At 39.3% G+C, this 15,089-nt stretch overlaps 1 protein-coding gene across 3 annotated transcripts in view; it reads left to right on the plus strand.

Annotated features, from left to right (window-relative positions):
* Positions 1-15,089, plus strand: part of doc2b (double C2-like domains, beta) — a 364,239-nt gene that overhangs the window by 179,696 nt on the left and 169,454 nt on the right. The gene's annotated exons all lie outside the window — the stretch shown is intronic.

Here is a 15,089-nt window from a genome sequence, read left to right on the forward strand (position 1 = left end):
AGCCCTGGTTTTGTCTTTCTCTACTTCTCTTTCTCTGTCTATCTCTGTCTTTCTCACTTTGTCTCATGCTGCTTCTCTCTCCATCTTTTCTGTCAACACAACACAGTCCTCTCTCTCTCTCTCTCACACACACTTTTTCTCTTTCTCTGTCTCTCTACCACTCTATCTCTCTCTTTCTCACTTTGTCTTGTGCTGCCTCTCTACCATGTTTTCTGTCAACAAAACACAGTCCTGGCTTTGTCTTTCTCTCTCTTCTTCTCTTTCTCTATTCTCACTTTGTCTCATGCTGCCTCTCTCCATCTTTTTGTCAGCACAACACAGTAGTGGCTTTCTCTCTCTCTCTCTCTCTTTTTCTCTCTCTCTCTCTCTCTCTCTCTCTCTCTCTCTCTCTCTCTATTCTCATCTCTCTCTATCCTCACTTTGTCTCATGCTGCTACTCTCTCCATCTTTTCTGTCAACACAACATAGTCTCTGATTCTGTTTCTCTCCCCCTCTGTCTCTCTTTTGTTTTCTCTCACACTGTCTTACATCTCTGCATCACACTGTCTCACTGCCTCTCTTCATCTCTCTCTGTCTTTCCTGTCAATAGTATATATATGATACAATCCTTCCTCTTTCGTACTTCTCTCTCTCTCGCTCTCTCTGTCTGGCAGGGTCTCACTGTCTCTCTGTCTCTCTCTCTCTGTCTGATCTCTATGTGTCTCTCACATTTAAACACAGTGTGGACTCCTTCCATCTCTGTGCCTCTGTCTCTGTCTGTCTGTTTCAGTCTCTACCTACTGTCCATTTCTATGTCTGTTCTCTTACTCAGTTTATCTCAGTCTTTCTCTCTCTCTCCATCCATCCATCCATCCATCCATCTACACACCTATCTGTCTGTCTGTCTATCTGTTTTTCTGACAGCCTGTCTAGCTGTCTATTTCTCTCATTTTGTGGATCTCTCTCTCTCTCTCTACCTTAGTGGCTCTTTTGTTTTACGATTTTCTCTCTTTCTTTATCTCCCTCCATTCCTGCCTCCACATCTTTCATTCTGTCACATAAACACAGTATTTCTGTGCGTCTCTCTCTCTCTCTCTCTCTCTCTCTCTCTTTCTCTCTCTACATCACACCTGTCTCCTTCTCTAATCTGTTGCTGCCTCCGCTCCTCTCCTCTCTGCGTACTTTCACTCTGCAAGGACAACTGTTGCTGTGCCGGCTCCGTGCCAGACTCTAAACACATTCTCAGCCTCGCTCTCTCTTGCGCTCATTCGCTCACTCGCTCTCGCGCAGATCATTACTGGCCCTCCCCCACCCCCCCCTTGTCATAATTTACCCTTCATATAAGGCACCCCATGATCGCTCCAAAAGCACCGCTACCGTCCTCATTTTAATTAGCCCAGATGAATCACACTCGCAGCGTCTCCTCTTCAGCGGGTGCAGTAGGAAATGCCTGGGATTTGGACACAGACACTGTTTACATCAACACGGCGCAGGATAGGAGAAGCTCGCAGCGCTCTGCGCGTCTGCTTGGGTCTATATGCCACACGCTGCCAAATTCCAAAGACTGTGCAAAGATGATGATGACGATGACTACTCATTGGTTCAGCCACCAGAAGTCTGCTGAATTCAATCCCGAAAGGAAAAGCCTTTATTTTTTCCTCTCTCTGTGACGAAACGTTATACAACATTTCTGCTCTTACGTGCAAAGCCCTTTCACTCTGACCACGTCCAAATCATGTAACCCGCTGCCTCAACCCTCTACTGCTGTTTTTAATCAGAGAAAGCCGCAGATGTGTGGATGCAGCCAGTACTGTGCTCACACGAACAGGGTCAAAAGTGTGTGGACACCTGTTCAATCCAGCGTTTCTGCTAAAAATAAAAGGTGGTAAAGACTGGCTGATGTTAGTAGAAAAAAAAACTATATCCATAACTATAACCAAGACTATGAATTGGTAGTGGCATGATACAACTTCCTCATGTCTGAAACTAATAATAATGCAGCCTTGAGTATTGGAGGATCAGTCCAATGTAGGGCTAAGCAATATAATGAGGTTTTAGTAACCCTTTCTTCTAGGCTTCTAGTTCTAGGCATTAAGCAGATAATGGTGAGGTACAAACTCTGAAGTACTAAGTAATTATTTTGAATAACAAGATGGTAAGAACAAGGACAGTTCAATATCTTTACACAGATTTTTTTTTATCTTATTGTGATACATTTTCAAATTGTATTAACAATATATTTGTAAAGCAAACTTAAGCAAACACTGACCCAACTGCAAAATTTCATTACAAAAGGTGGAATTAGTGTGGTTTAGTTGAACAAAGGATGCAATATTGCATATTGCAAACCCAGTACTGGGTTTTTTTATTCTCCTGTTGTCCTGTAGTGCCTGGAATTGGGCATGCTGGGGGCTTTGTACCCCTCCCGTCAGCATTTGGAATTGGACATGGTGATCTTAGGCTCATGTAGGGCTGATCCCAGGCATCCTGTTTGGTTGGAGGTGCGCTTTCAGGGGATTGCACAGTGCATTTCATTATTCAAAAAATCACAATCAATCAATTAGAAATACTTTATTACTAACCTCACATCGAACGAAATCTGCCAGAACATATTTAACATCAATATAATGTTTTCTTTGTAAGCGTAGAACTAGAGATATTTATAATGATGATCTAAGTGTATGTCTGAGCTGAATTAATCACTGTTTTTAATAACAGATTGATTTCTTAGTGCTGGTTAGAGTGGGTAGAATCTGTGGTTTGATAATTGATGTGGATTATGGCTGTAGTTCACTTTTTATAGTATTTTTTTTTACTTATTACATTCGCAATGCCGGAATGCAGCTGTCGGCCCAATGCTAGCTAGCCTAACAGACTGCAGATATTAATGTAGATGGGTAACGGCTAACTGGCGACGCTAACTGTACTTCCGAACTAAATTAATCACTGTTTTTTAACAGCAGATGGGTGATTTTGTGCTGGTTAGTGTTTGTAGATGCTGTGGTTTTATAGGATATGTTGATTATGACTATAGTTTACTCTGTAGGTTCAGTGCTAGCTAGGCTAACAGACTGCTGGTGTTAATCTGTTCACCCCTCTTGATGCTGACTTTACAAATATTACATGTAGCCGTTCTGCTGTTTGGCGATTGCAAAGTGAAAACTCTCCAGAAAACGTATTTTTTTTTTTTTTTTGTAGACACACAGCTAAAGTTACTCAGTCAGCCGCAGACTGAAGCTGCTGGGGCTTCAGGGTAAACTGTGGAACTGGATTCCAGATCAGTGATGCGTTTCATGTTAAATTTATGGCGGGTTTATTGTCTAGCTCAAGCTGCGGACGGGAATATGGATCGGTAAGTGGATCGGCCGCGCTCACCCGATATCTGATACATTCAATTACATCAATATACTGTATCAGATCAGTCCCATCTCTAGATATTTAGACTGCACTCGTTTTAAACTACATTAATCCATGACAAAATGTACAAAATCATGTATACTCCTACAAGAGCAAGTAAATATCAATATCTTTGAAAATTGCTAGCTCAGGTATAATGCACGCAGGGAGATTTCATGCATAAATTTCACAGACTGGCTGTTTTCTAGCTGAGTGAACCAATCTCTACAGAACCAGGATTGTTGATGAGCTAATTTAACCAAATGTGTTTATCAAAAGACTGGCTGTCTTTCTCTGTGTATTTTTTTTTTATTTTTTTTTTAATGTTTATCCCGCTTTTCTCCCCAGTTTAGTTTTTACCGATTATCCCATCCACTCCGCCTATTACTAGTCATGCCTCAACACTTGGAAGGTGAAGTCTAGGACATGCCTCCTCTGATACATGTGAAGTCAGACTCCGCCTCTTTTCAAACTGCTGCTGATGCAGCATTGCCGAGTAGCATCACAGAGCACTCGGAGGAAAGCGCAGTGACTCTGCTCCGATACATCAGCTAACAGACAACTTGCTTAGAGATAGTGAGGAGAAAAGTGCTATCTTCCCACCCAGAGAGAGCATGGTGAGGTCATTGGTGAGGTCAGGTACTGTTGTACAATTGTGCTCTCTCGGACTCCGGCTGCTGATGGCTCCTGCCATCTCCTGATCATGGCAGCGACTTCATCTACTGGACTACTTTTAGTGTCTGTGTAGATTTTAGTTCACGTGTTTATCTGCTGTGGCTTTCTGTGTATATATTTTACTTACTGTAGAACTATACAAAAAAACTTATTTCTAAGTAAATTAAAGCAGATTATTTATGCTTTTATCAAGAAGACGTGCTCAAGAGAGAGGGTGCTTTGCATGGAAGGGGTGTTAAGTTCAGCACAACACCAGCAAGCCCACTGAGCAGTAAGTGACGTAAGGGTACTCAGGCATGGATTGTTTAAACGCAGTGTGAGTGCAGGCCAGCAAGGAAGTGGGGAGGGGGCAGAACCGTGTTCCAGCATGATTCAAACTACATTTTAACCATTTAACATCCTGGTTTGTAGAACTCTTTCACTTTCAGACTGTCACCCTACTTTCCCCCTAATGTCTGTAAAGTTGCTGAATGCACCAAATAGACACAGTGTATTCTATTCTCCCCTGCATAGAATTCATCCACAAATTGGAGTTTTTGGAAGCTTTTGTCTTCCTCTCTCGTTCTCTCTCTCTCTCCTCCACTCTCTTTCTCTCCCGTGCCCCTCTCTCTTCTACACAAACCTTCCCAGAGTAACATGTGCACGGAAGTACAAGTAGCTTAGAGCCGCAGCGATGGGGCTTGGCTCTAATCCTCTACGTCACTGGCATGGCATGGAGCGATCTGTCCGCTGACAGATGTTGACCTTTGATCTCGGCGTAAGCCTCTGACTGAAAGGACAGTGGAATCAGGATACTGCTCTCAGGTTCTTCTTAACCCTGCATCCTGCATCCTGGGTGACATACCGAGTCAGACATGTACCCTACTGTTCAAAAGTGTGCAGTTAGTTCTGACCCTGCAATGTGATTGGCTGAGAGGTGTTTTATGAGTGACGTTATCAGCCGGTAATGCACTGTAATCAAAGCTCTCCATGTATTACTCCTCCACATACAGGTAACCTGGCAACGATGGAGCACTTACAAGCCAAATACAAACCAAATGTAATGTCATTATGCACCATTGGGATTATATGCTGCTGGATACCATAGACACAGTGCAGAAATGCTGTGTCTCCAAACAAGCAATTGACTTTAATATACACATATTTCTCTCCTCAAAAAGGTTTATTTGGATGGAAGCTCTTACGTTTATTTACAGTAAGCTTAGATTTCTACCATTTTGACTGAAATGACCAAAAAAAAAAAATTACCGCGCTAACCTAGCAACCATTTCAACTCGAGGAGTGTTTATAACCAAACAGATCATATTTTCTCGTCCTTTTAAACTCAAAATCTTTAAATAATTGCGATCCTAAATTTCCTTCGGGATAAATAAACTATCTATCTATCTATTTTTCTATCTATCTATCTATCTATCTATCTATCTATCTATCTATCTATCTATCTATCTATCTATCTATCTATCTATCTATCTATTTTTCTATCTATCTATCTATCTATCTATCTATCTATCTATCTATCTATCTATCTATCTATCTATCTATCTATCTATCTATCTATCTATCGGAACTGTGGTATAATCACAATGATACACTCGAGGCTGTGATAAAACATTTAATATTGGCACTGCTGTCCTGCGGTTGTAGTGCCAATATTACATGTTATTGCACAAACCTTGAGTGTATTATTGCTTAAATAATATAGAATAACATATTTTTTTTATATTTTTTAAAACAACCATCATTATAAATAATAAAAAATATATATTTTATTAGAATGGTCTGTTTAGTTTGCTCTCATCACAAAGAAAGCTGCTCTGGGTAGTAATACTAAGATCGGTTTATACATTTGTAGCATATTGGGTTTCTATTATTGAAAACATTAATTGCAGACTGTTGATGGTTAGTAGTGTTATTTCAACAGCTGTAAATGAAGAATACGAGCAGTTTGTAGCTGCAAGCAGAAGTTAGTGCTTTTGCTGTGTAACTGCACACCATGCCTTTCATTACAGTAATCATTATGAATTGCTCTTTCATGGCCATTACAGGTTGTATTTCCCAGGTAAATCAAATTCCAAATCAGATTAGCTGCTGGCGCGGCTGCCCCTTAGCTTCTTTAATGAGGGTGTATGATGTATGCGTTGTTTTATGTTGTGTGGATCTTATTGGGTATGAGCTGAGGAGTGTGGAACTGTTAAAGGACCCATGTTCTAGAGTTTTCCCCTAATAGTAAGGGTGTACTCATCTAGGCAAACGTGCCCTGCCCGGGCATGATTACCTCTCAAAGCATAGCTTGACTAGTGTGATCACTCTGAACTGTGCCCAAGCACGGAACAAGATGATGTTAGCGATACAACATTCCTGTAAACAAGCATGGCAGTGTTGTGCCGAATTCAGCAACCCCGTCAGGAAAAGCACCCCCTCTCAGGAGTGCTTTTCCCATTCAACCAAACCATGCATAGTGTGAGTACAATTTAAGTGTGAGTACAATCTATGCATGGTTTGGTTGAATGGTACTGGAGTATGGTTCTGACCCCTCCCCAATCTCCCACTGGCCTGCACTCACACTGCGTTTAAACAATCTGTGCCCGAGCACGCTGACATCATTACTCAATGCTTAGTGGGCTTGCCGGTGTTGTGCTAAATTTAACGCCTCTTCCATGCAAAGCACTCTTTCTCTGGAGTGCGTCTTCTATGGAGTGCGTCTTCTATGCACTATGGAGTCCAGACCAAAATGTGCAGTAACAACACTCATCACTTTATTATCAATAGGTGGAGCTAAACTACTGTATGATAAAGAGGCTGGCATACTGTAAATATGTTGTGACATCACAACCACGATTCATTTTCGCTTATTTTGCACCCAGATAACAGCTGTACACACTAGTATGTAGGGTTTTGCAAAAAAAATAATGGGACAGGGACTAATATCATTTCCTATGACTTTAGCCATATTTTATGGATCTACAAAATGCTATACTGACAGCAGTGTATATGTGTGGGATCTCCTGCATTGAATGTAAAGGTGATTTACCTTTTGTCCATTCATACTGACAATTCTAGCCAGAGGCCACTGGTCACGATCATTACCATTCACAAGATAACACCTCACAACTTAAACAAGTGTAGACTTTTCCAAGCCTTTCCCTGAGGTAACAATTTATGATTAGTTTACATCTCGCTATCTCACGCTATCTCAAAAGTTTGGACACACCTTAAATTCAGTGTTTTTTATTATCTAAAAGATGTTGTGCATTGTAGATTAATACTATAGTCATCCAAAGTGTGAATTAAACATATGGACTTATTTGGTAAACAACCTAAACGTTAAACAAACCACAATATGTTTTATATTTTATATTCTTCAAAATAGCATATCTTGCTTAGGTGATAGTTTTGCATATATTGGCTGCATTTTCTCAGTCAGCTTTATGAGGTAGAGAGTCTCCTGGAATTTAGGCTTTCAGTTAACAGCTGTGCTGAACTTGTCAAGAGTTAATTACTTGAATTTCTTGCCTCTTAATGTGTTTGAGAGCATCAGTTGTAAAGTTGTGAAGAGGTAGAGTTGGAATGAACAGTGAGTATCCCCTATTTGAGTAATGTTCTAATCCATATTATGGTAAGAACTACTCAATTAAGTAAAGAAAAAAAAGTTTAAGAAATTAAGAATTTTAAGAACTTTGAAAAGTATCCTCAAGTGCAGTTGCAAAGACCACCAAAACATTAGATGGAACTGGCTCTCATCAGTTCCCTCTGTCGCACAGAATCAGTTTATCAGGGTTATCAAGACATTTCAGCCTCAGAAATCACAAGTTAACAGCACCCCAGACAAGAGCACCTAATTGCTTCACAGAGTATTTTTGGCTTTTTTAAGATTTTTAAGTTAACTACATGATTCCTAATGATTTCGAATTATTCATAGTCTGGATGACTTCAGTATTCATTTACAATGTAGGTTGTAAATTTGAATGTTGATTGAGAAGATGTGTACAAACTTGTACAAATGTGTACTCTATATACTTCATATACTTCTTGAACAATCAAAACATTTAGTTTTTAAGTGAAAAAAGGGGCCTTTATACAAACCAAGACCGCCACCCTTACCATGCAATATAGGTACATATGTTCATATCATATGTTTACAGCTTGTCACACACTGCTACTACAGCACTCCTTCCCAAATCATGTTTTCTCTCTCTCACACACACATTTACCTAAAGACATGCACAGTAAATAAAACACACTCCTTTCTCACCAGCTCACACACACCTACCCACTGTGAATAACAATCCACCTATTAGCGGCAGAACAGACAGCCAAATGAAATTCTAATTTGGCTTGTGTGTTCTGTCACATGTGAAATACAAATAAGGCCATTATACGCATTTACGAGGCACTTAACAGCCTCCAAGGCCTGCGCTGAATTAAACCCAGCCATTCCGAATCTAACCGCCGCTGAGTTCCGGGTAAAGCAACAGATGGGTTTCGAAGCAACTTCCATCCAAACAGTTGGCGCTGAGCAACTCTTATGTGGACAAACGGTTTATGAACTTGCTCTCAGACTGCCAGCGTAGACTTCTGTTTCATAGCCTGGTAGATTGCAACCGATTTGGACCGAAGTCGTCCAGCGTGGCCAAAATCAAGCACCACATATGGCTCACGCTTATGTAACATCCAGACAATGCATCTCCATGAGTGCAGGAAGGATAAGGGCTATGTAAATGATCTCTGATTCAGGATTTCAGAGCAACAGTGAAGTAGGTGATGGTCAATATTCAGGTGAACATGATAATGACTTGGTTGATTTACCAAGACATGTTTAATCTGAAGTTTTCTCTTTAATATAGTTTAAGAGATGCTAGGCTAACATTACTAACAAACACTGGACAGTGAATATCACCAATATCTTGGATACATACAGTAACCATATTACTATATTTGAGTGCATATGAACTTAATTGAGTTCCTTGTTCACTGTAATTAAGGGGCTAAGCCCAAAATCTGAAAAAAAAAACAAACACACCATAATCCCCCCTCCACCAAACTTTACGCTTAGTATACAGTAATACAGTATACAGTAATGCAGTCAGACAAGTACTGTTCTTCTGGCAACCACCAAACCCAGATTGTTTACTGAAATGCCAGATGGGGATGAGTGATTTGTCACTTCAGAGAACAGTAGCAGCATTCTTTAGACATTATTTATGCATCTGGTGGATTAGTTTTAGATACATACAGTAAATAGATTAGTTTTACTGCAGTATGTCAGGAACATATTATTGAATAAATGACTAAGATGGGAGTGGCTACTTGATTTATGCACTGCTGTCGCTGCCACGTGATGAAAAACCAATCTTATAACCCTTTTATAGTAATAATGAGATTTAAGTTTAAAAATTAGTCTGTACAGTACACAGTGACTATTCTAAAACGTCGCTAATAAGATATCTTTTGGCTCATCTTCTGGATTTGATGGTTGTACAGCATTTACCACCTGAAGTTTTCCACAGACTTGAAAGACATATAGATATTAGATATTAGGGCTATGCACATGGAAACTTCTTAAAAAAAAGCTGCAAAAGATAATTTTCTGTTGGATATAATGGAATATTTACCCACCAATTTTGATTCACACACGATCAGCTTAACCTAAGCTTATTTTTATGGCTTATTATACTGAACTTGCTGATGCGATAAAGATGATTAAAATCACTGCGGATTTTGCGTATTCAGATGGGACTTTAAAAAAAAAAATGTCACGAGGTGACCCAGGCAGGGAGACGAGGAAAGCGGACGCAAGTGCAGGTAAGGGCGAAACAAATAATTTAATAAATATATATATATATATATATATATATATATATATATATATATATATATATATATATATATATATATATATATATATATATATATAAATAAATAACAAAGATAAACAAATAAGAAAGAACACGGAATAATAAAGTAAACCGAAAACAAACGAGAGAAACTAGTAAACATAAACTAAACACACAAGAAGTACTTATGATAAACAAACAGGGAGTAAATAAACAAAGAAACAAACGAGGGACTGAATAAATACAAAACTAAACTGGGCAGGGATATATATATATATATATACAAGGAAATAAACAAGAAGCTAAACAAGACAAGGAAAACTAAACTAAGCAGGGCAAGGGAGAAAACAATGGAAATAAACAGGGAACTAGAAATAAACAAGAAGATAAACAAAGAACAAAGGACAAGGGTTAAGGCTATGAAAACGAGGGCTAGGCTAGAGAACACGAGAACGACAAAACAACAGAGGTTAGTGCAAAGACCGACGAGGGACAAGTGGCACAGGGGATCTATTTAAAGAAACAGGAAACACACAAGAATTGGAAACACCTGGGGAAGGGGCGGAGCTACAAATGAGAAACACGTGGTGGAAAACTACTGAGACAGGAGACACGGGGGGCACAGGTCACGTGGGGAAAACACACAGAGACATGAGACAAGACCAGGATGTGACAAAAAAATCAATGGTGTGATCGTGCTCAGCAATGGTTATTTTACCACACAAACCCAAGAAAAGCGAATCCCGTCCGAAAAGGCCGTAAGATATAATGATTGTTTCTCGGAAGGAAAGATAGTGCCATCTGTCAAATTACCGATTAATTATCAAGCTGAATAAATAGTGAATAAATAGATGGCTAATTTGTCATCGGGGAGTACCGTGTATTGATAAACAATAACAAGTAGCAGATGGCTAAATAACAAAGCCCCTCACACTGGAGCGGCCGCTGTACCCTGCTTTTACCTGACTTGTTTGTTTGTTTCAGTGAACCAAGTGTTGCCAAATATGAAAGCCGGCTTTTTTAGACGGAGTGATGCAACTCTGGAGTCACCAAAGAGCATTTACACACCCAGCGCTAAAGACCCAAAGACTCCACAGAGAATCACAGAGGTAGAGTCCCAGTGCAGAGCCACCGTGCAGAATTCAGCACTGAGGGAATTTTAAGGAACTTAAAAAGAAGTGATGTTGACTTCTTTCTGTTTTAAGAGCGTGAAAAAAAAGCGCACAACATCAGAGCTCGAGATTCTTCTCTGTGTGTGTCGCCGCCTCACGTAAACCTCATGCGATTGAATCTGACTCGGCTTGGATCAATAGGTGTCTGTAGTTTGATAGACTGTTTATTCAGAGTTATTTGTGCATCAATACTGTCTGGAAACGAGGCTCAGGTTTACTCAGCGCTCAGATGTGTTGTTTTTGTTTCCTCTGGTTTCCGTGTGACATTTATAGTTTATCTTTCACACCTTCCAATGCTTCTTCTGATTTCTCCACCTTCACAAACTCCAACTCCCAGAATGCACCTCTCAATCATGTGTCTCAACCAGCCAATCAATTTTTTTCATGTACAAATACAAGTCTGTTTGTCCTGTTTTTTTGTGAAGTATTTCCCCTGTTTATCAGCTGCATACCGAGTGTTATTTCTTTGTTTATCTATTTCCGTGTACGACCTATTTGTTGGCTTTTGTCTCTGATTTTGTCTTGCTCTTTTTGGTGAGTTTGAGACTTTGCCATTGCTTTTTGTAAGAAATCTTACTAAGAAAATTTTGCTTACCCCATTGGCAGATTTTTTTGCTTAATATACATATATTTGTCTTAATTTGCATATATTTTGTCTAGTGTTTGCCAATGGTTTTTTTCTAGTGTAGACCTCTCATTCATGTGTCTCAACCAGCCAATTAGCACCTGATTGTTAGATCAGCTTCACTGTTTTTTTCATGTATAAATAATAAAGTCTGTTTGTCCTGTTTTTTTGTGAAGTATTGACCCCTGTTTATCAGCTGCATACCGAGTGTTATTTCTTTGTTTATCTATTTCCATGTACGACCTATTTGTTGGCTTTTGTCTATGATTTCGTTTGGCTCTTTTTGGTTAATTCTCTTGGCTATTTTGTTCTGGTTTAGACCCTTATTTCTCGTTTGTTGTTTATGCTTTTGGACTGTTATTTGGCTTTAATGTTTTGGTCAGTCTTGTTTGTGGTTTGTACTGTTGCTTGTACTCGGTTCAAGCTTGTTGGTTTAGCTCTCACTCCTGTTTGTGGCGTCACATTGACGTCGCATTATACAAGAGAGACAAGTCTCGCTGGGTGGCATCAAAAAAACACTCTAAATGGCAGAAATGGCTGGAGAGGTGGGACACGCTAAACGTGGGCTTAAAAGAATATTTGATCGAGCTCTTTCCAGATGCTGCCCTTGTTAAAAAAAAATGTTACATAAGAAGAATCATGTCCGTGATATTTTGGCTGGAGCACGAAGGTGACGAAGGAGTTTTAAAGTTTTAAAGGATTAGCTGACATGGCAAAATGAAGCAGCAGAAATCCTTGAGAGTGTAATCATCCATTTCGTGTTGGATTAAAAGGAAATGGGCTGAGAAACGCTAAGACACGCTATGAGCTTTTTTCGACAGCTGGCTAATATCTTCTAGCCCTGTAATCTTACACGTAAAAGTCAAACGCTGACTTGCTGCACTTTGGCTTTGAAAAAAAAAAAAAAGAAAGAAAACTGCCTTTATCTATCTGTTGCTTAACATGGAATAACATCAGTCGCATTGGCGTGTTCAGTGTTTTAACAAGCACCCACTTTCTTCTAACCCTGCTTTGAGCCAAACAAAAAAAACAAAAAAAAAGAAAACGACCAAATATTTGTCTAGTCTTTTTTACAAGACCTGCCGTGAATAACACCAGCGAATATTTCAAACCATTTGCATACCCTGTTCAAATTTACCCAGCGTCTTCGTCAGCTCTGCGTGGGCTGATGGAGCGTGGCAGATTATGATGCTTAAGAACTGTTGCTTTGTGTTTGTGTTCGCCGAGGAGAAACAGTGAGGTGAGAAGTTTAGAAAATGAGACGTTATCCGGAATGTAAAAGCCGAGCTCGGAGGCTCTGAAAAATCATATATAAATAAATTAATGAAACAACTACACTACACTGACATTTCACTAGTATTATTAGCCCTGTGATTTTCATCATGTCCCATAGTCCCATAGTGATTTCTGCCAGATTCACTAGCCAGACACCACTGGTCATGATCATTACCATCCACTTGGCTACTTTATTATTTACCCTTTTATTTAAGCAGGCAAGTCATTAAGAGCATAGCACTTTTTTTGCACTATAAAGAGCACCGTATTATAAGGCACACCATCAATGAACGTCTATTTTCTGGTCTATTTTCAATTATAAGATGCACTGGATTATAAGGCGTATTACGCGGCACTAGTAAAGAACAGGGGTGTCGCCATTTTTTCCTTCCAATTTAGCAGGTCTTGCCCTTGGTTGGTTGTAGGTTGACTAAGTTAAGTAAAGATAAGCTAAGTAAACAAAACTGTAATTCTGAAAAAAGAAAACACTTTCTTTCAAAGTCAGATGAGCATGTGATCTTAATCTACACGGATAAAGCGCTTCCGTTTATTTACAGTGATCTTAGATTCCCAAATTTTTCCAGTACTAAGGCTGGAGCATTAGCATTAGCCGCTAAGCGCGAGTGTTCAGGTGAGCCAGGGCGATATTAGCTAGCTTGTTTTAACCCGGTAAATAGTAAGTAATGGTAAGCAATGGGACATGATACACAACAGTCTTTTTTTTTTACATATTAGTGTAAAAGTCTGTTCAAACTTTTGACTGGTATACTATATTTGCTACATACAGCTCTGGAAAACTTAAGAGAGCACTTCAGTTTCTTAATCAGTTTCTCTGATTTTGCTATTTATATGTATATGTTTGAGTAAAATTAACATTGATGTTTTATTCTTTAAACTACAGACAACATTTTTCCCAAATTCCAAATAAAAAAATATTGTCATTTAGAGCATTTATTTGCAGAAAATGAGAAATGGCTGAAATAACAAAGAAGATGCAGAGCTTTCAGACCTCAAATAATTTAAAGAAAACAACAAGTTCATATTCATAAAATTTTAAGACTTCAGAAATCAATATTTGGTGGAATAACAACCCTGGTTTTTAATCACATTTTTCATGCATCTTGACATTTTCTCCTCCACCAGTCTTACACACTGCTTTTGGATAACTTTATGCCACTCCTGGTGCAAAAATTCAAGCAGTTCAGCTTGGTGGTTTGATGGCTTGTGATCATCTATCTTCCTCTTGATTATATTCCAGAGGTTTTCAATTTGGTAAAATCAAATAAACTCATCATTTTTTTCCAGAGCTGTATATGAGCAGCCAAGTCCACACTTACTGTAAATAAGTCAGCCTCCCATATTTACTCCTCCCACATGGTGCGATTTGCCTTTTGCCGCTACCATATTGGTGCATTACCACGTCGAGGAGCGGAACCCCAAGGGCAGCCTTTTCTAATCTACTTTTTGTCAACTTAGATTTTAATTGAACCGGAAAAGTGCAACACCAACGGAGCCACCCCCCACCTGGCCCAATCAAATCGTATCTGATCACGAGTTCATTAATTGGGGCCCTCTCCTGTACAGCGCAGAGGGGCCGTCTGATCTTCCTAAGCTCCATGCTTTCACTGAACTCTACAGCTCTCTCTCACAACACACGCAACCTTGAGTTTCTGCGCAGGGTGCCGGAGCACCGCGGCCGGTAGCTGCTGTGATTAAGCTCTGTATAAAGCGGGGTCAGATTTGATGGTTATTAAGATATTTCTGAAGTTAAAGTGCCAAAATCACACATTAGCACAAGTCGCAGCTGCCACTGGATTCCACAGAGGAAAGAAATTTATTGTATTGTATTATTAGGTATTTATGACTCATGGCTGATTGAAACAAGCTGAGAAATGTTGGTGAAAGTACAATTTAATATTCATGTTTTTAAGTAGAACAGGAGAAATCATTGCCCTGATTTTTGCCATTGTTTTTCAGTAAAACAACAAAGGCAATTTTTTTATATATAAATCGTAAATCAAATGTAAATCCCATTGATAACTAAATTCAAATAGTAATAATGGCTGATTTATGTCTGCATGGATATATGTTTACATATACAGTGTTGTGAAAAAAGTATTTGCCCCCTACAGA

This window comes from Astyanax mexicanus, chromosome 1, assembly GCF_023375975.1.
Source record: "Astyanax mexicanus isolate ESR-SI-001 chromosome 1, AstMex3_surface, whole genome shotgun sequence".
Taxonomy (NCBI): Eukaryota; Metazoa; Chordata; class Actinopteri; order Characiformes; family Acestrorhamphidae; genus Astyanax; species Astyanax mexicanus.